At 40.9% G+C, this 20389-nt stretch overlaps 1 protein-coding gene and 1 long non-coding RNA gene across 6 annotated transcripts in view; one reads left to right on the top strand and one right to left on the bottom strand.

Moving 5' to 3' along the window:
* Positions 1-475: 475 nt before the first annotated feature.
* Positions 476-18812, bottom strand: LOC137854452 (uncharacterized). The gene is made up of 2 exons (XR_011095179.1): positions 18557-18812; positions 476-1571 (listed from the first exon to the last, which is right to left on the bottom strand). It is a non-coding gene; the product is annotated as an uncharacterized lncRNA (long non-coding RNA).
* The window catches only part of GRIK2 (glutamate ionotropic receptor kainate type subunit 2), a 400442-nt gene continuing 396423 nt past the window's right edge, over positions 16371-20389 (top strand). For 2 of the 5 annotated variants that reach the window (XM_068677833.1, XM_068677831.1), the window contains exon 1: positions 18931-19071. The gene's annotated coding sequence lies outside the window, so the exon portion shown is untranslated. Of the gene's footprint in view, positions 17989-18929; positions 19072-20389 lie in introns of those variants that run through there. The other 3 variants (XM_068677832.1, XM_068677834.1, XM_068677836.1) reach the window with 3 other exon arrangements.

Here is a 20389-nt window from a genome sequence, read left to right as displayed (position 1 = left end):
ATTAATATGCTTATCTATTCATAATGTAATATCTCGAATAACATCCAGTTAGTCAGGTTTTCCACTTTGGCTTCTGTACAGTTATTAGCAACAAACACTGAATAACAACCCCATACTGACCTATGTATACTGTGCTCTTAAACCAGCTGCCTGTCTTTCAGGCTTATATAGAATCACAGCTGGAGCCCATTTTGAAAAGAGAATGCTTCATAATTGCACCAAATGTACATACTGCTTCTGTTTCAAATATATTTTTATATATATATTTACTTGAGATGTTCAATCAGCTGTTTTACTCTAACCATACTGAAGACTTTATGCATCTTTATTTTCATGAACTGATTTTCACCTATAGTGGACTGTGCCTGCAGAAGTTCTAACATGGAACAATGTTCAAATTTTGATAAGTATTTCAAGGATAAATTCAGGAGCTTTCAGACTTGTCAAGAATGTGGGCCATATACTATTTTGTTCATTCTTTTTTTTTTAATTTTGTTTTTAATTTTATTTTAGCTTAATTGTAATTTGGTAAACTAGCTTCACATCTTGTTATTGAACAATATTTTCTGCTTGTTGTTTTTTAAATCCTGCCTTGTTGTCTACTTGTCTCATATTCATATGACATTTAGATTTTTTAATGCCCCCTTAGCATTATTGAAGACTTTGTTGATCTTTTCTATATTCTTACTTCAACAATGTTCACTAAAATGAGTCGAAAATAGATGCAGATCAGTGCCTCTTTTTATACTGGTGTCTCCTGTGGTTTGACAATATAATTTAATCTCTCAATAGCTGAGATTTTAGTTTGTTAATTATTTGGCTTCCAGATACAGTTTTGAAGTCTACCTGAAACTCACTGAGAAAGTCTTTCATATACATGTTTCTTAGAGATTCCCCAGTTTTTCCAAATCTTATTTACTATTTCATTTTTTTATTTATTATTTCTATTTTATAGAATTGCAACAGTTCTTTAGCCAGCCCTATACACTACAAAAATGAAACATTTTTAAACACATGTAAAGACTGACACACGTTTGCAGATGTTATTCAAGAACTTGTTTTTAGCTTAAAAAAACAATAATAGGAAAAGTAGCTCAAAGTATACAAGTTCTGAGATTCAGCTGTTTACCGTACATTAAAATGTTGTTAGAGCAGAACTCATCAGTTATCAGTTAATTTTCTCCAAGTCCTTACAGTTTCATGGATCACTCACAATTATCCCGTACAGATTCTGTGTTGCTTGGGAAATCCTCACAACAATCGATTTTTGGTAATTACAGGAAAAAAAAAATCATCAGATATTATAGCAGGATGGAGATGGTAGCAATTCAAACCAATAGTGATTTTGGATTATGAGTAGCATTACTGAAGAACAGTTAGCCTGTTATCTCCAAAGTTGTAAGATTCATTAATAAATAATAATAAAAAGTATACTGAAATAGAAAAGCAGTTGTTTTTTCCTGAGCATGATCTTGTCACTTATCCTGAGCATGATCTTGTCACTTATCCTTTGAACATGATAATCCATCTTCAAAAACTCTTCTCAGCTCTATAGCACCATTAAAGCAATCCTGAGAAGTAATGAAAACAAAAATAACTGATGAGGCCCTTCAATGTTATGGCTTTAAAACACTTAAAAAGAATGAGCATCAGCAGGATGATTACTTCAGCCAAGCAGATTCCCTTTGTGTCACATATAGACAGTTTCTGTAGATACAATCAGACTGAGTTACCTGTGATCATTTCTTTTCAAGGTTCAGTGAATGCAGTGAAACAGGAACTTAGATTCCCTGAAACTGTTTTCTTCTGGGAAAGAAAATAAATCTGTAAGGTTCATCAAGGTGTTATTGTTTGTTGGAAGGAAAAGTGACCATAAATGATAAAAAATAAAATAAAATAACTGGTTTCAGCACAGTTCTTTGTACTATAGGCCTTAGACATGAATATTTTTAAGACTTTTTTAGACTATTTATCTTGTGAAGGAAAGTATAAAAAGTGAAATTCCAGTCAAATTTTATTATCTACAAAGATTATTAACTATTGTAGCTATAATCTCTGTAATCAATCAAATATTAAACATCAGTAAAGAGTTTGTCAATAAGCCAGAATGATGTGGTGCTATTCTCATGTAATAGAGTGTTAGCAAACATGAAATAAGAAGTAATCCTGTACTAGTGGAAAACTGGATGAGTTGACAATAATTTCCTTTCATTCCTGTTACTTGTGAATATACTTTTTGGCTAAAATTGTGACTGTAGTCCTAATAAAAAGTAGTTGCATTGCTGATATTCCTCAAAATGGTTAATGCTTTTTATGTAGTATAAAATGTTATACAGCTATGTTTCACAGTGTGATAAGCTTAGTAATGGAATAGATCCAAAAGCAGAATGACTCTGGTTTAAACCATACCTTTAACATTTTGGTTGTGAGCAGGTTACCCATTTTGCTCACTCTATTATGAGTATTTATTTAACGGACCATTTATAAAAGCATACACTTAAAAAGGAACGGATTTGGTTTGCAATCTGTGTTTTGGTAGTTCTTGTTTCTCACAAACACAGTGCAGCAATCTGAAAATAGGTTGAGAGTACAAGAAAATGTAATTCCATTGTTCCCTTAAAAGGATCAAGGTTAGTTCTGTAATAGATGTTAGTTCACTTAGGTCTGTCAGCAAGATCTATGCAACCACACAAGATAAATATTTAATCACAGGACTTTAATAAAATAAAATGAAAGTTAAACAAAATGCCCTTATCTGAACAAATTAATGCATTTGCATTGCAAGTAAGAGAATCTTTCGGTCTTTTAAATAAGGGAAGAACTATAGGTTCAAAACTCAAAGAAAAATGGAAGTCAACTATTTCAAAGCGTAGAGAAAGTTAAGGTTGTCTCTCTAAATTCAGCAGGATTTTTTTGTTTTTCAAAGTTTGTGGAAGAGTGTGGAGTAGTTTTCTGATTTCAGAACAGACATAAACTTGTATAAACTACAAGCTTCTTATGTATATAAATACATGAAGGCAGGGTGCAAGGACAATGGAACCAGGTGCTTGGTAGTACCCAGAGCCAGGACAAGAGGCAATGGGCACAAACTGGAATGTAAGATGTTCCAATTGAACATAGGTGCAGTGGTTTTACTTACCTGGACAGCTGAGCTCCACCACAACCGCTCTCTCACTCCCCCTCCTCAAAGGGAAAGGGGGAGAAAATACGATGAAAAGGGCTCAAGAGTTGAGATAAGGACAGGGAGATCACTCAACAATTAGCATCATGGACAAAACAGACTCAGCGTAGGGAAATTAGAGAAATCTATTACCTATTGCTAACAAGCTACAGAAGTGAGAAGCAAAGAAAACAAACTAAAACCATCTTCCCCCTCATACACCCTCATCTACCTCCTCACCCCAATTGGCACAGAGGAACAGGGAATGGGGCCTGCAGTCAGTCCATGAAGCTTTGTCTCTGCTGATCCTTTATGGTAACTCTCTACCCCTGCTCTAACATGGCATCCCTCCCACAGGATGCTGTCCTTCCTAAACTGATCCTGTGTGGGCTTCCCACAGGCAGCAGCTCTTCAAGAACTGCTCTAGATATGGGTCCATACCACCGGGTCCATCCATCAGGAGCAAACTGCTCCAGCTCCCCCCAGATTCTCTGCTCCTGCGTGGGCTCCTCTCCATGGGCTGCAACTCTGGCCTGGGGCCTGCTCCTGTGGGGGTTCTCCATGGGCTGCAGCCTCCTCCAGGCCACAGCCACCTGCTCCACCGGGGGCTCCTCTACAGGCTACAGCGTGGAGATCTGCTCCGTGTGGGACCCATGGCCTGCAGGGGGACAGCCTGCTCCACTAGGGGCCTCTCCACAGGCTACAGGGGAATTTCTGCTGCCTGCCTGGAGCACCTCCTGTCCTCCTGCTGCACTGACTTTGGTATCCTCAGGGCTGGTTCTCACTCCTTGCTCTCCCAGCTGCTGTGGCACAGCAGTTTTTTCCTGTTTCTTAAATCTGCACTTCCAGAGGTGTAAACAATACAGCTTATCAGCTCAGCTCTGGGCAGCAGCATGTCCCTTTGGAGCTGGCTGAAACAGGTCCTTATTGAACATGGAGCAGGTTCTGAATTCTTCTCACACAAGCCACCCCTGCAGCTCCTTGCTACCACAACCTTTTCATGTAAACCCAGTGCAATAGGAAACACTTTCGTGTGAGAGTGACAGAACACAGGCACAGATTGCCCGGAGGGATGGAGTCTCATTCCTTGGAGATCTTCAAAAAACATCTTGACATGGTCCTTGGCGAGCTGCCCTGCTTGAGCAGGGGCTTTGGGGCAGATATGCTCCAGAGAATCCTTCCAACCTCAACCATACTGTGATTCTGTGGTAAGATTTTTTCTAGGTCTTCTTGACCATGACTTTAATTTCTGCAAAATTTTACTTCAGGCAGTAAGGCTGTTTTATTCGTAGTGTTCTTATTTCTCAGTTTGTTATGTTCCAAAATTTCAGCCTAAGTGACAGTGACATTTGCAGTACAAAACCAGGATATGGTATATATTATGTGAAGTCCGTTTTCTTTATCCTCTGTACACCAGACTATCACCTTTTTCGCATTCTACATTCTAAGTCAATAACAAAGAGGAGTTTTTATAATGAATTTAAGAAAACACAATATTCAGTCTGCCATGTTCATTGCCCCCTACTCTGTTCTTGTGAGACCCCACCTGGAATACTGCATTCAGCTCTGAGAACAGCAATATAAGGACATGGACCTATTAGGGGGAGTCCAGCAGAAAGCCACAAGAATGATCAAAAGGCTGGAGCACCTCTTCTATGAGAGCAGGCTGAAGGAGTTGGGGTTGTTCAGCCTGGAGAAGAGAAGGCTCTGGGGTGACCTTATAGTGGCCTGCCAGTTCCTTAAGGGGGCCTACAGGAAAGCAGGAAAGGGTCTCTTTGTCAGGGAATATAGTGATAGGACAAGTAATGGTTTTAAACTAAAACTGTGTAGATTTAGATTAGATATAAGGATTAAATTCTTTACTCTGAGGGTGGTGGGGCAGTGGAACAGGCTTTCCAGAGAAGTTGTGGATGTCCCATCCCTGGAAGTGTTGAAGGCCAGGTTAGATGGGGCTTTGAGCAACCTGGTCTGTTGGACAGTGTTCCTACCCATGGCAGGGGGGTGGAAGTGAGTGTGGATGTTTGTTTGTTTGTGTTTTTTTGTTTGTTTGTTTTCCTGAGACATTTTGGGACAGGATGCAATGTTAAGTTCTAGAAAATTCTTCTGTCATAATTACACTCTATGTGTCATCAAATAGAGATTGGGATAAATTTGGATAATCAAGTAAATTTATAAACTGGATCAATAATTTTAAGGTTGTATATTTTACTGTTTTGTATAAACATTTATAACTTGGAATAACTGTTTATAAAATGGATCTGAAGTACTTCATAGAGATGTAAGGCCTGACTCCTCAATCAGTCATACTAATCTTACATAACTGCAAAACTTTACTGATTACCTCTTGATTTATGCTAACATAAAAAAGAGAGCAGAGATAGTAAAGTGTGCATTTCTCACCAGTGCAATATACTTCATGAGAGGAAATGAAAAATTCCTTAACCCATTTCCTCAGTCCTTTTAGGTCTTTCCTGGAAGGACAGCACAGGAGAAGGGGGCAGGGAGAAACTTGCTTCTCTCTGGTGACTTTTTTACTCTGTACAGTAATGCTTATGAAGCCTCCCCAAACAGAGAGGGACACGCTAACTATCTTATTACACACAACCCCCTCACAGCACAGTAATATTCAAGAAAAAAGCACAGGAATACATGTAAGATTTTAGAAGCAGCCATTCAAACTAAATAATCCATGAACTAAAAACATAACTGAGGGTCTGATGATGTAAAACCTACTAAATGCAAACACCTATACATAGAACTTGCAGCTGTCTTTGTTATTAACAAAAATACTAACATAATTATGTTTTTATTCAGTGAATATGCTTTTCTTCAAAGACATAGACTTCTTCCATATGAAGATACAAGAGCAGATGTAGATCTGTGAGCCTGCAAACAGCTCAGCTGGTAACAGTCAGCTGAACAGTATAAGTCCTACACTATTTCGTAGTCGGACTAAATTATATTCATCTTGTTCTCATTGTGCATTGCAAGATGTTAAAGACTTTTCTTTATCTGTTTCATTTATAACTCAGTCACTCAGATTTTATTAGATGTGATAATCTAGGAATAATGTCCATTACCAATAGCGCAATGTTTCCTTTTTAATAATTGGTCATAATAACTACGGCATTTATGTTAGTACAATGTTCCATTTTCTCAGCTTTCAGAAATAATATTTTTTTTCTAAATTACATTTTCTACAATTTTCTACTATAACACCATTGTACAAAAAAAAAAAAAAAGTACTTTTTGTATTGTTCGTATTAAAAATTACTCTTTAAAAATACTATAGCTTGCTTTGGTATATCTGTGCTGAGATAGTACAAGCAAAACCACAAGCACATTTTAAATGTATGGCTAACTTAATTTTGTAGTTGTTTTTTAAACAGTTTTTTTTATGTATTGCATCATTTTAAATATTTTACAGATCTTCTCTCAAATAACAGATACTGGAAAAAAGTTTCATGTCATTACACTGAGTATAACTTAAAAATTCTAGAAAAAAAAAATCTTTGGCTGCATTAGGCAGAACATCGCCAGGAAGTCGAGGGAGGTAACCTTTCCCTTCTACTCAGCATTGGTGAGGCCAAACCTGGAGTGCCCAGTTCTAGGCTCCCCAGTATAAGACATGGACCTACTGGAGAGAGTCAAAAACAGAGCCATGAAGATGATGAAGGTATTAAAGCATCTGTCCAATGAGGAAGGACTAAGACAACTAGGACTGTTTCACTGAGAAAAGAGAAGGCTCAGGGGAGATCTTTCACCATCCCTGGAAGTCTTTAAAAGATGTTTAGATGTAGAGCTTAGGGATATGGTTTAGTGGGGACTGTTTGTGTTAGGTCAGAGGTTGGACTCGATGATCTTGAGGTCTCTTCCAACCTAGAAATTCTGTGATTCTGTGATTCTGTGTGATATATAAATACCTAAAGGGAAATTGTAAAGAAGATGGAGCCAGGCTCTTTTCAGTGGTCCACTGTCAGGACAAGACGCAATGGGCACAAAGTGGAACGTAGGAGCTTCCATCTAAATGTCTAGAAGCACTCATTGTGCAGGTGGCGGAGCACTCGCACAGATTGCCCAAAGAGTCTCGCTCCTTGGAGATCGTCAAAAGCCACCTGAATGTGGTCCTGGGCAATCTCTTCTGAGAGTCCCTGCTTGAGCAGGAGGGTTGGACCAGAGGTCTCTACCAACCTCAAACATTTTGTGATTCTGTGATATATATATATACACATATATATGTTATATATATACGTGGATTTGAATGTAAAATGTAGAGTCAGGAAACCACAACAAACTCTCTCTCATTCCTCCATTTAAATTTCCATTTAAAATTAAAAACATACTGTTAATTAATAATTCAATAAAAGCAGAAAATTTTATTGCAGTCAGTCTTTACTTGAAGACTATTTTTGGTAACTTGAATTACCTCATCCTACACTATTTAATTAAATGGGTCAGATCTATCTTACTGTAAGAAAGCCTGCTCTTTGTGACTGACTGTACAGCAGTCTAGACAAATATTTTGGATGATGTTGTCTAAATTTGGACAGAGAAATCCTATTTCAGAGCTTCAGTTCAAAGTGATTTACAAAAACCTAACCACTGTGAAAGAATGAGACTGTTTTTCCTCTGTTATTGTCCTTGCGAAAATCACTGAACTATAACCAAGTTATAAATCTTTGAAATATTCTTGTGTTTTAATAAGAGATTGAGACACTGACAGCTAAGATATCTGAAGCTTGGCGCGCTAAGAAGGTTTAAGGCTTTTTAAGAGAGGAGATCAGGCTATTAGTGTTGGACCTATCCCACTTTGGATGCTTAAAACTTAAACCTTTAAATTTGTGTTTATAGTTTTGTGTTCCCACCAAATGTGTTTCTACTGGATAACTAAAAAGTATTATTTTTATTCCACTGACTATACAAAGAGACTAGTTGACCAGCTCAGGTTGTACACGTAGTTTACAAACAGGTGCTACTTTATTTCATGATAAGCATAAAAGGACTGGGTGAAAAGTAAAGGGGAGATGGAAGGCAAAATCTCTAGTTTTGAATTATATTGACATGAATTATAGGCAGACTGTAACAAGAGATTTCCATCTTAAAGGCCTATAGCCGAAGAACTGTAGCTCAAAGTGCCAGATTATAAATGTTCAGTTTTGGAAAAACCTACTGCAGTGATTTAGCTAGCTTGCCAATGTACAGATTGCAGTATTAGTAAAACTAATTTTTAGCAAATAGGAGTCAGTAGTGCTTTTTCATAATGTAGTTGTAAAACATTTTCAATGCTATGATATCAACAGACATGATTTATAATGTGAAAAAAATCTTCTTAAAAGTATATTTGCATTCTGAATATCTACAACTGGAGGTACTTCAAATTCTTATTTCATTGTAGAGGAATATCCTATATGTATGGTTTTCCTAAACTTTTGTTTAGGAAAAAAAAATACATGCCTTTTCAAAACTTGCAGTTGTCGTCAAATAATACATAATATTGCCTATCTGCAAAGGATAAAGTGTGTAACACCATCAATTGATGCTACAGTTAATTGACTGGGCAGGTTCCCATATTAGTTACAGACTTGTGGATGCCTTAGATTTCAGTACCATCTAGATGATTTAATCCACTTTTAATCTGTTCCTCTGTGTGTAATAAACCAACTGTTTAGAGTGTTTCAAGACATTTTTACCTGCCACAGAGAAATCTAAACAAAATTAATAATTCCATTATTTTGTCTGGGAGACCTGGGAAAAAACCTGTTGCTCAAAGTTCTGAACTTTATTTAATCATCTGACTCACAGTGCTATCTACTGTAGAATACAGAGAGTTACATGAAAATGTTCTTATCAACTGTGTAAATGTTCCCACCTATCTTTGTAAGTGGAAGAGTAGGAATTACTACATTTGTTCATATGTGTTCCAGGTATTTATGTTACAATCATATGTATAAGAAATTACTGTTGGTAAGAGGTAGTTTTCACTTGATTTTGTTTGTGCTTTGTCTCAATTCCATCTTCAGTAATTAATAGAATGTCTCTGTCTTTTTTTGTTTGCTTGTTTTCCAGTTTTAAGAGACTTGTTAATAAAACATAAAAGATGTGAGTATCATTACTTCTAGTTCTCCCTTCTTGGAAACGTGTCAAGACTGAAAGAAGAAACAAAAACAGCAAAGCACTTGACTTCAAATTAAGTCTTGATTCAATGTGCTTGTCTCCTCCTTCTCATTCTTCTTATTAAATTAGTCCTGTTGAGATGAGGATTTTCATTTCATTTAGATATTCTTCCTGAAGGACTTCCAAAAGTGAATGCCGCATTTGGAGATGGATATGTATTTCTTTTCTTTTGTATCAAAAGACAGCAGATTTGTTCCTCTTATCTGCTAGGAGAAGGAAATACATGCTGAAATAAGAGGGATCACACTTCTCTTGTTTGTTTAAAGTAAATCTAGAATATTAGAATTTTTCTGTTTCTCTTTAGATTGGACATTAGTTTTCATAAAAATGACCATGACTCTGACCCTCTGTGCTCTCACGGCCTTCTTGTTCACCATTTATAGACAAAACCAGGCCAAATTGGGAGTAAGATGCTAACTAGATATAATGATTGCAGACTGGGTTAAAACTCTTCCATAAAGTTGCTTTGCATGGTACATAGTGAGAAAGAGAATCAAACTCTCCTAAGCTATCCAAGAATAGCTTGTGTGGCTCTTTTCATCTTCAGCAAGACTTCACTCCTTCTGGCAGTTGTTTCAACATAGTATTTTCTCTCAGCTTTCAAGCAATTTCAGTACATTTAAAATATTTTATTTCCTTTCAGATACTTACCTTCCATTCTCCCTTCCTCCCAGCAAGGGGCCTGTCAACTTTGGAACAGTTTTTGATTTCTCTTATCCTTCCTGATTTTCAGTTTCTGTTTCAGTTTTAGGTTCAGGTTGTGCTCTTTACAGCACTGGATTCATCATCTCTTCCTTGTCCTGATCTTTCTCGCAGAATAGTATGTCCAAGAGCCATTTCTTTCATGCAACAAAAAATTCCAGGTTCAGCAATCTCAATGAAAAATAAGCCCAGTCTTTGTCCTTTTCACTTTTAGAAGGTTTTCAACAGTTCTGCTTTTCAACACAACAACAAATTTTTACAACATACTGAAATTAAGCTATCAAATTAATTGTCAAGGCTATATGAAACTGAGATGTTAAGCAGACAGTTTTCATCACTGAAATGTGACTCTCATTTGGGTAGCCTGTGTATGAGTACTAATGTATTCTCCAGAGAAAGAAGGTCCTTGCAGCACCTTAGATGGTTCCTCTAAATCAGATCTTAATTTGACAAGGCATTTAAATAAATATTTGAATCCTGCTGACTGCAGTCCTTAAGTTGTTCTCCCAGAAGCTAAGAATTTTGTTCTACTAAAAACTCAGACTGAAGTGAAACTTTAGTTCCTTCTTCTCGGCAAATGAATGAGATATCAAAGAAAGTAGGGAAGTAAAGGTTCTTATAAATGCTTACTAAAATGTGGAAAGTATTGGATGAATAGGAGTTTGAATTACTTCATTAAGGTGTTGATTTTTACATGCTATTTGTGGCTCCATTACTTCATTTGTGGTTATCATTGCTGAAGTAGGTCATTATTCTGTTTTATAATATAATGCTAGGGTATGTAACTTTCTATATACATAAAATGTATACTGTAGAGGAGTATGCTCTAAGGAATATTTTCACATACTAGAACTGACTCTCCGTATCTGATAAACTGCTTAAGTCTGATTAGTGGAGCAATTTCCTTGCCCCACTGAAATGAACCAAATGCACCTCATATAGTCTATGTAAAATAATTTCAAGGTAGATTAAAAACATATGCTTGCTTTAGGTGAAATTCAGTTTCCAAAACCTCAAAGAGATTTAAACACTGCACAGATCTTTTGGTAATTCTCAACAAAGTAGTAAATTTTAATTCCCTTATTCTGGGAATTGGAAGTCAATGGAGCATCTTTCAACAGTTGTTCTAGTGAGCAACTAGTACTAAAAGCTAAGCTACTTTGTCGCTGTTGTCTTAACTAACATGTGATAAGTGATGTCACATATCTGAATCCATCTTGACAATAGATTCTTGTTGATTTCTAAGTCCCAGGAAAAGTAATTAGTAATTATAAGTCATCAGCCTATATTATAGGTGACTTGATTTAAATGGATGCATATTTGAGGATGGAGGGCTACTCTCAGATATATATAAAATACAAATATATAAAATGTCAGTCCTAATTATGCTATTACTTCAAGATTAGGCATTTAAAACAATATATAACAAATTCTCCTACTATACTCTTCCCCCTGAAAATTGTTTCTAAAAGTTTACAATGCATAAATCATTCAAATATTTGAAGAAAAAAAAAAAAAAAAAAACAAACACATACACAAACACAAAAAAACCTCTTATATTATTGTAAGTGTGACAACAAACACAAAGTCCTCAGTGCCTGGAGAGTTTGGGTCAAGTATACTAGTAGCTTAACTATACAAGATAACACTAACTGTTTCAGCTCACTGTTGTAGGATTCATATTAATCTTTTAGTATGGTATATTCTAAGAGGGACATGAAAAAGCACAATGATCAAAGACACATTTCATTCTTGCATCATTACTGAAGTTTAAGTCTTATTGGAGTAATAACTCAGTAGCAAAGTAAAATTGAAGTTTCTTCCCATTATTAGAATGTCCTTTTTTTATATTCACAATTCAAAGTTACCTGTCTGTTTAACATTGCCTCATACCAGAGATATTTCCACTCCTCGCTAATTAAACTAAAACCTTATTTTTATTGACTGGAGTTTTGTTAAGACCATATTACAAGGCATCCAGTACTGGGGTATCCAGTTCTTGTTTGGAACATATTGGGACATACCTTTGAGTCTAGATTTCAAAATTAGTTCCCAAACATATAATTGGCTTCACAGAAGTTCCACCTTCACATTTTTGCCATTTTTTTTTTAATTGTTGCAGGGGTTTCTTGGTTCAGCTATTGACGTTTTTCTTCCATGCATCTAAATTAATGTTATGTTTGAAAAAAGCTAGACATACAAATTCATTACATCTATACAGTACTTACACCCACATACATTTTTTTTTCCTTCAAAACGGGTGGGGATGATGGAATGGATGGAGAGGAGGAGATTATGTTGGGCTTAAAGAACAAAGCACAAGCATAAGACATTATTGGTATTCATAAACAACAACAAAAATACTGGTATTCATAAACAAGAGTTTCTAAGAATAAGCCTGAACAAGACATGACATCTGCATAAGCAAAACAGGATGTGAATGTTGGCGCACAGCAGTTTTTATTGTTATATTGTTGAACTGTAACGCAAAAAAAAACAAAACCAAACTAAACTACACTAAAATAAAATCTTTAGGATTCTTTGCGTCCTGCTATTTTGTACCTCTGTTGTGTTTCTGTTAGTGACTTGGCGGCTTCATTTAAATGTTTGATGAAGACAACATAGCAGAAGCTGCAGAAATGGTGGTGATTAAATGCAGAAATTAAAATCTGTCTCAGCAAATTGAAATGTTCTGGAAAAATACAAGCTATATTCTACAGAGACAAGCATGAGATTCTACACTTGGGAGAGAATGAGTAGCTTAGCAAATGCAAGTGAAGAAACTGATAGCCAGGGGAGTAGTGAAGCAGGAAAGGATCTAGACATTGCTGTCACAAGGCATATATGAATCTACAATATCACATGATTCCAAAGAAGTCAAACATCATATTTGGATTTCTGAATAAGGCTGTAACCTAGAAACATAATAATAATAGACTTTCCTTCCACTCAATACTTGATAATTCTGAGATGCTGAGAAATCGTCTAGAGACGAGAAGACGGGGAAACACATGAGAATCTAGATGATTCACTAGATGAGGTTGGAAGGATCAACTTGCTGGCGATGTTCTGCCTAATGCATACTGGTGTCTGGGGTTCTTCCTTACCCCTTGAAGGACTTTGTATTTCTCCTTGTGAAAATTCATGAGATTCCTGCCTTGTCATTTCTCCAGACTGTCCAGCTCCCTATGGATGACTGCACAACCCTCTGGTGTATCAGCCTCTCATCCCTGTTTTGTGTCATGTGTAAACGTGCAGAGGGTACACTCTGCCCCATCATCCACATCATCAATAAAAATGTTGAACAGGATTGGATTCAATACTGAACCCCAGGGTATACTGCTCATTATTGGCCTCCAACTAGACTTTGTGCCACTGATCACCACCCTCTGCATTTGACCATGCAGCCAGTTTTCAGCCCACCTCACTGTCTGCTCTACAAGCCCGTATTTCATCAATGTCTGTGTGAGAATCTTACAGGACAGCCACTGTTGAAAGCCTAGTAAGGCAATAGCCACTGCTCTCCCTTCACCTACCAGGCCAGTCATTTCATTAAAGAAGTTTTTCAATTTCATAGAATCATAGTATCCTTAAGATTTTAAAAGACCTTTGAGATCATCTGATCCAACCATCACCTTACTACCACTGTCACCCACTAAACCATGTCCAATTTGGTCAAGAATGACTTCCGCTATGTTGACTACTCCCAATGATTTTCTTGTCCTTCATGTACCTAGGAATGGTATCCATGATTAGCTGCTCCATCACTTCCCCAGTGATAGAGTTGAGCCTGACAAGCCTGTAGGTCTTAGAATCACAGAATAATTAAGGTTGGAAAAGACCTCCAGGATCATCTGGTCCAATCATTCCCTAACCACCAGTATTACCCACTAAACCATGACTCTAAGTACCATATCCAACCTTTTCTTAAACACCCCCAGAGATGGTGACTCCTTGGGCAACCTGTTCCAATGTATGACTACTCTTTCTGAAAAGGAATGTCTCCTAATTTCCAACCTGAACCTCCACTGGCACAAATTGAACCTATTCCCTCTAGTCCTATCACTAGTCGTCTGAGAGAAGAGGCTGTCCCCCAGCTTCCCACAACTTCTTTTCAGGTAGTTGTGGAGAGCAATAACGTCTCCCCTGAGCATCTTCTTCAGACTAAACAACCCCAGTTCCCTCAGCTGCTCCTCACAGAACTTAAGTTCCAGGCCCTTCACCAGCTTTGTAGCCCTTCTCTGGACCAGGACCTCAATGTCTTTCTTGTAGTGAGAGGACCGAAACTGAACACAGTACTCAAGGTGCGGCATCAGCAGAGCAGAGTACAGATATTGCTGCCCTGGTCCTGCTGGCTACACTATTCCTGATACAAGCCAGGATGGTATTGGCCTTCTTGGCCATCTGAGGACACTGCTGGCTCATGTTCAGGCAAGCGTAGACCAACACCCCCAGATCCTTTCCTTCTGCAACACATCTTCCTTCTCACCATTTCTGAAGATGGGATTGCCATTTACTATTTCTTTGAATATTCAGAAGAAGGAATAAATGAAGAAATAAAGTCATCTCTATGTCCTCTTCAGGTAAGAGGACATAGTGATGAGTGACAGTTGACATAAAGCTATCTATGTTAAACAACAGAACCCTTTTTAAATATAAAGGTTTTTAACCCATGAAAGACTTCATGGAAAGTCTACATAATATTGCAGTCTATAGAAGATATTATACGATGCATTGTGACTGGCACCAAAGAAAGTAAAATAAAATGTCCCAGTAATGCTTCTCTGTTGAAAGGTATTCAGACTCAGGGAAAGTTTTTATTCTTTTGTGGCTCTTTGTAGTGTTGTATCTTAGGCCTCTTAATGTAATGCACTTCACTGAAACAATAAGGTGAGTTAACCTGTAAGTAAGTCTTAGTTAGACCTTGACCACGTTCGGGATATTAATTATAGAGCCTGAGATACCATCTGAAAAGGCTAGATATTCTTGTCTAAGAGCTGTTAGTGAAAGTCTTGAGATGACCCTGTCTTGTTCAACAGTGTAAAGGGAGAGAAGAAAACTATCAGACAGATCTATGAACTGCTATGAACAACATTATGCCTTCTGTGTTACACCAGATCAGTATTTTTTAAAATTAACACACAATGGATGCAAACCCATCATCAATTACAAATTCAGTTTTGTATGTGATCCATCAAACTGACAGACAAATGTAACCTGTGGCTCGTTGTCTCCCTCAAGTGGCTAATACAAGAACAGGGATTTATTGCTTTTAGACAAATAGATGATTTTTTCTTTTGTTACATCCTGTTTTGGCTCAGTCTCAGGTTTGAAGATACAAGATTTGATACATGCATCCGGCCTGACTAGCATGACTATAAAAAGATCATAATTAAAAGCCACAAAAATCTGTGAAAATAGATGAAATCTGGGAGGATTTTCCTTGGCCAAATTAGTATGATGATAATTCTTTCTTTACCACGAACTGTAGCAGAATTCCCTATCACAAAGCAGTAGGACACAGAATTTCTGAAAGAAAAACTGGCATTTTTGAAATCACAAAAAGATAACAAAAATAAAAGAATATCTGGCAGAAAGAACAAAATATTCAGTTGCCTAAGATCGGAAGCCCTGGAAGTTTGTTTCAGTGTTTACTGTGGCAGAACACAAGTTGTGAACTTCTTATCTTGAATGAGTGTCAATACTCATATTTAGCTCATTAATTTGAAGAGCAAAAGCTTATATGAGAACACCTCAGAGAAGATATTGGTTAGTTTTGTGTCTTTGTAGATCTGGAAGTGTCACAGATTTCCACTGAAATTCTTTTGAAAGATCTTAAAATTTTGCCAGAGTTTACATTGGCATAGCTCACCCAAACTGAAGCAAGGAAAGAAAAAAATTATTGAATGTGCTGAGTACTAGTGATAAATTTATGTGGAGGAAAAATATAATAATAATAATAATAATAAATAAAGTCTGACATCCTTGGATATTTTATTTTGAAATGCTTAAGGGAATTGCGCTACAAGTTTACATCATTTCAAACATCAAGGTGCAAATGCACCTAATGGGATGGGACTGTGATAAACCCATATTATTCCATTCTATATCTTAAGAAATAATTAAGAGGAAAACAAACAAACCTAGAAACCATTCTTGTGACGATGTTTACAAATTCAATTACCTTTTTTTTTTAATTGGGGTGAAGTTCTTATTCACATTTGAAAAAATGTTTTAAATTACTGGTGAAGATATAACATTAAAATAATCAACAATCAAAAAAAGCAAGTGAGTAAGCTTGTAGGTTTTGTTTTTGTATTGTTTTTCTGTTGTTATTTTTGTTTATCCTTGTAAGAGCCCAGCATCTTGCATGACACATTCGCCAGTACATCTTATTTTGAATAGGGGCAAGCTGGGCCTGTGCTTTCCTATATGCTCTTTTTTTTTTTTTTTTTTTGGTGTTCGATGCCGATAAAGTTCAAAGCTCCTGCAGCGTAACTGGGAAGAAACTGGAAAGATAACTAGAAACTTTGTCAGTTTTGAAATTTTGGGCTTTTACAGTAATCAAAGCATGAGAAAAGAGAATCCTATATTGTCTTCCTATTATGTCACAGGTTTTTAGAGCAATCTTTGGCTTACTCATGTTTTCCTGCTCCAAATTTCTTCACTTGAATAATAATGGTATTTATGTGAAGTCCTCAGATATCTGGAGTGATAGAAGTTGGTGGCAGCTCTGGTGACATTGGGAATCGCCTGCCTAAGGATTCTTTCAAGGATTCATGTGTAAAATGTTGTAGGCTGAGTAAAACTGAGGATCCCATGTCTGGACAGAACTGTAATCCAAGTAACAAGGGAAAAGACTGTGCATGGATGTAGCTTAGGTGAAACGATTTCATGAAGGTATTACACAATCTATGTGTGATAATAGACATAAAATGCCATACCCCTTTTCTCCCCCTGCCTTCCTTTCTCTCATCTTAGAAAGACACCGTTGAGTCCCGTATATTTATATGACTGCCTCGTTCTGTGTTTATATCTGGAAACTCTGGAGAGTAACAGCACAAAGGCAGTCAGCGAGAAAAGAGGGCCGGAATCACCGAGCCGCTGCTCGCACAGGTGTTACTCGCTCATCAGACCTCGCACGTTTCCCACCCTCCGCCTGCCCGCAGTGTTAACCGGCCTCGCCTTCGGAGGTCGTGGACATCCCTCGGTCGCTTGGGCCATCCCCGCGACGCCTCTCCCTCCGGCGGCACCCCACCAGGCTCAGTTTTAGCCGGGGTTGCCCCCTTTGGGTTCCTGCGGCCCCACAAGCAACCACACGGTTCCCCCCGGCGAGGAGCCTCCTGCCTGGTGCCCTTCGCTCCCAGGGTGGCACCAAGCGCTTCGCTTTGCCGCTGCCTTTGGTTTTTCACAAGAGTTATCTCCATTACAGCTTGGGGCGGATGGAGTGACTAATGAATTTTCTGTCGGCCATGGAAGCGCACTGCAAGTAATTAAGAGCTGTGCTGCGGGGCGATTAGGCTGCAAGTCACAGCGGCCAGAGCCCAATCGCGGCGAGCCCGTCGCGGTCTGTGCCGCCTGCGCCCGGCCCGACAATGGGATCATTGACTATTTATTTACTCCGCACAACAACTCTGCTGTTTACTTAATTATAGGAGCTTCTCAGTCACCAGCCCCCACCCGCCCCAGCCCCATCTCTTTGACGCTCTCCGAGCCCGCCCGGCCCCGATAACCGCGGCTCCCTGGTGGATCGCTTGGGCGGATGGAGCAGGGAAAACCCTGAGCATCCTTTTGGGGGTGCGGGCAGCGCTCCCCCGCGGATGCGGGGACGGGCGTTTGGCGTGAAGGAAAGGCAAGGGGACGGCAATTCTCCAGTCAAACTGCACCGCACGTCTGCCGGGAGACCGAACCTCGGGAAGGCTGAGGGTGGGGGAACCCTGCAGCGCTTCAAGGCACGTCCGAGCCGGGGAACGCAATGGGGAGGAGAGGGGAATTAGGCAGATGCCTGTGGCGCTGCGGGGGCGAGCGGAGCAGGGGGAGAGAGGAGAGCACTGGAAATCCTGCCAGAGGGCGAGGAGGGGAGACGGGACTACATTTCTCACCCAAGCTCATCCCCCCGCTGAGGAGGGTGTCGGGCCGGGAGGGGCGCGCAGGCGGTGGCGGCTCCCATGGGGGGCTCTAGTTCTGCCCCCCCCCTCGCCGCGGGCCCAGGCTCCCTGCGTCCTTCTCCTCCCCGCTTTGCTCGCCCTCCTACGAGCTTCCACCCCGGCCCTCTGTCCGAATGGACAGGGTGGTGACAAAGTGTCCGAGCTCCGTCCCCGCTAGCCCAAGGAAAAAGGAGGCCTGGGGGAGGGGGGGGGGAAGGGGAGGCAGTCGGGGTTCACCATGAGCAAGCAGCCAAAGGCACCCGGACTTTTTCTGGCACCCCAGTGGGCACGAGATGGAGCGGGGTTGGGGGGGGGGGGTCGCTGGGCGCCGTCCTGGAGGGCCAAAGCCCTCCCGCCACACACACACACACACCTCTGTGTTTGCAAAACAGGCTGCGGGACCCCGATCAGATTTTTCGTGCCTTGGAAGGGCGCCTCCTGGCGAGCTCGGCCCCTCGGGCGGTGGCGGGGGAGGGAGAGCCGGGAGCGTTTCTGCTTCGCCGGCCGCCCGCGGAGCCCTGCCGCCGGCGCGGGGCTCGGCGTTGCGGCGAGCGCGGAGCGGCGGCCGCGGAGAAAGCGGGTTTCTGCTCCTTTAAAGGGCGCTGTGCAGCGCTCCCGACGGGAGGCGGGTCTCCCTCCCTCCTCTCCTCCCTCCATCCCTCCTTTCCTTCCTCCCTCCTTCCTCCCCTCGCTCTCTCCCTCCTTCCCTCCCTCCCTCCTTCCCTCCCTCCCTCCCTCCCTCCCTTGGCCGCCGCTTGCAGCCGCCGTCAGTGGTGCCCGGACGCCGGCTGCACCGCAGCCCGGGCATCCCCCGGCGTCCTGCCACCGCCCTTCTTCCCCCCGCCTCCGCCTTCCTCTCCCTCCCCGCTTCCCCTCTCTCAGCTCAAGGTAGGATGATGTCCCGCGGTCTCCGGCTGGCCGCCACGGCCGGAGGGGCTGCATGCGAGTGAGGGGCTGCGGGGGGGGGGCGGTGGCGGTGGGTGGGGAAGCACCGTCGCTGCGCTGTCTCTCGGCCAGGTGTCTCCGGGCAAAGGGGGGCGCTGAGCTGGAGGACCCTGGGCTGGCCGGATCCTGACGCTGGGCTCTGTCGCCTTTCACTCCCCCCACCCTGCGCTGCTTCGCACCAGCCCCAGGCTGGGGGCGGAAGGGTGGGAAGTGGGGGCGAGGGGCTAGGGCAGTGTAGCCCCCCTGGTGCCCCCCGCCCGGCTCCCGCGGAAGCCCCGGGCTGTGCCCCGCGGTCTCGGGGTGGCCGAGACGAGAGCCTGGAGGCGGTGCCCCCCCTCGCTAGGGGGAGGCGAGGTGAGAAACGGGCTGCAACTTCCCTAGAGTTGTGGGTGGACAGGAGTCGCTACTTCCGTAGGGTCTCCTCCTGGCCCTACCCCGGCACCCACCTCTCGGCTGCTCGGCACTCCGGTGGTTCATTTCTGAACAAATTCGGCATTCCTTGGGAAAGCATCCGTCGCTAACCCAGCCAGGGAGCCGACACTCTGTGTGAAGCAAGAGACATTCCTGCCTACAGCGTGGCGGCATGACTGCAAGAGCCCTTGCGCACTGAGAAGGAAAGAATACATTATAATGAAACCTCTCTTCACGTTTTCCTTAGAAACTTTTGGTGGAGTAGAGCGTGGAGAATGTTAAACATCCTTCCTCCCTCTCTGAAATCGTTCACAGCTTCCCCAGCCCAAAGAAAACTGAAGGGACGAAAGGCTGATCTGCAGATAATGTCATAAATATTTCTTCTCGTTGCTTAAAACCTGCTAGGAAAGTGCATTGCTGTGATACCCCAAAGTGCCTGAACAAGTTAATCTATGGCATACTCAGTTCGTTAATTAGAATGCACGTCTTTCCGCTAGCTAAAAATTAATTACCATCTTAAAATGTCATTAATCATCAGCGTAGCAGAAACTTGGTTGTAAATTTGGACTGAGCTAATAACAGACAGAGGGGAACCTATGATTTTTAGAGCTGATGGGAGTGAAGTGCAAGTGGGCCACAATGTGTTTTTCAATGATAATATCAACATTTGTCCGAATACCTAGGGAAACCTTTAAAAAGGGAGGACTGTGTTACTGCTTTGTCAGCAAAGCTGCAATACTTGTCTGATCTGGAGAGGCTAGTCAGGTGTTGTGGTAAGCTGTGGCTCTCCTCACACCAGATTGCAACACTCAGAGGACCGTGGTGGCATGTAAGTCTTTGCAAGAATTCG

The sequence above is a fragment of the Anas acuta genome, chromosome 3, assembly GCF_963932015.1.
Source record: "Anas acuta chromosome 3, bAnaAcu1.1, whole genome shotgun sequence".
Lineage (NCBI taxonomy): Eukaryota > Metazoa > Chordata > Aves > Anseriformes > Anatidae > Anas > Anas acuta.
The sequence above is the reverse complement of the archived record's forward strand: the minus strand, read 5'-3'. Positions and strand labels throughout refer to the sequence as shown.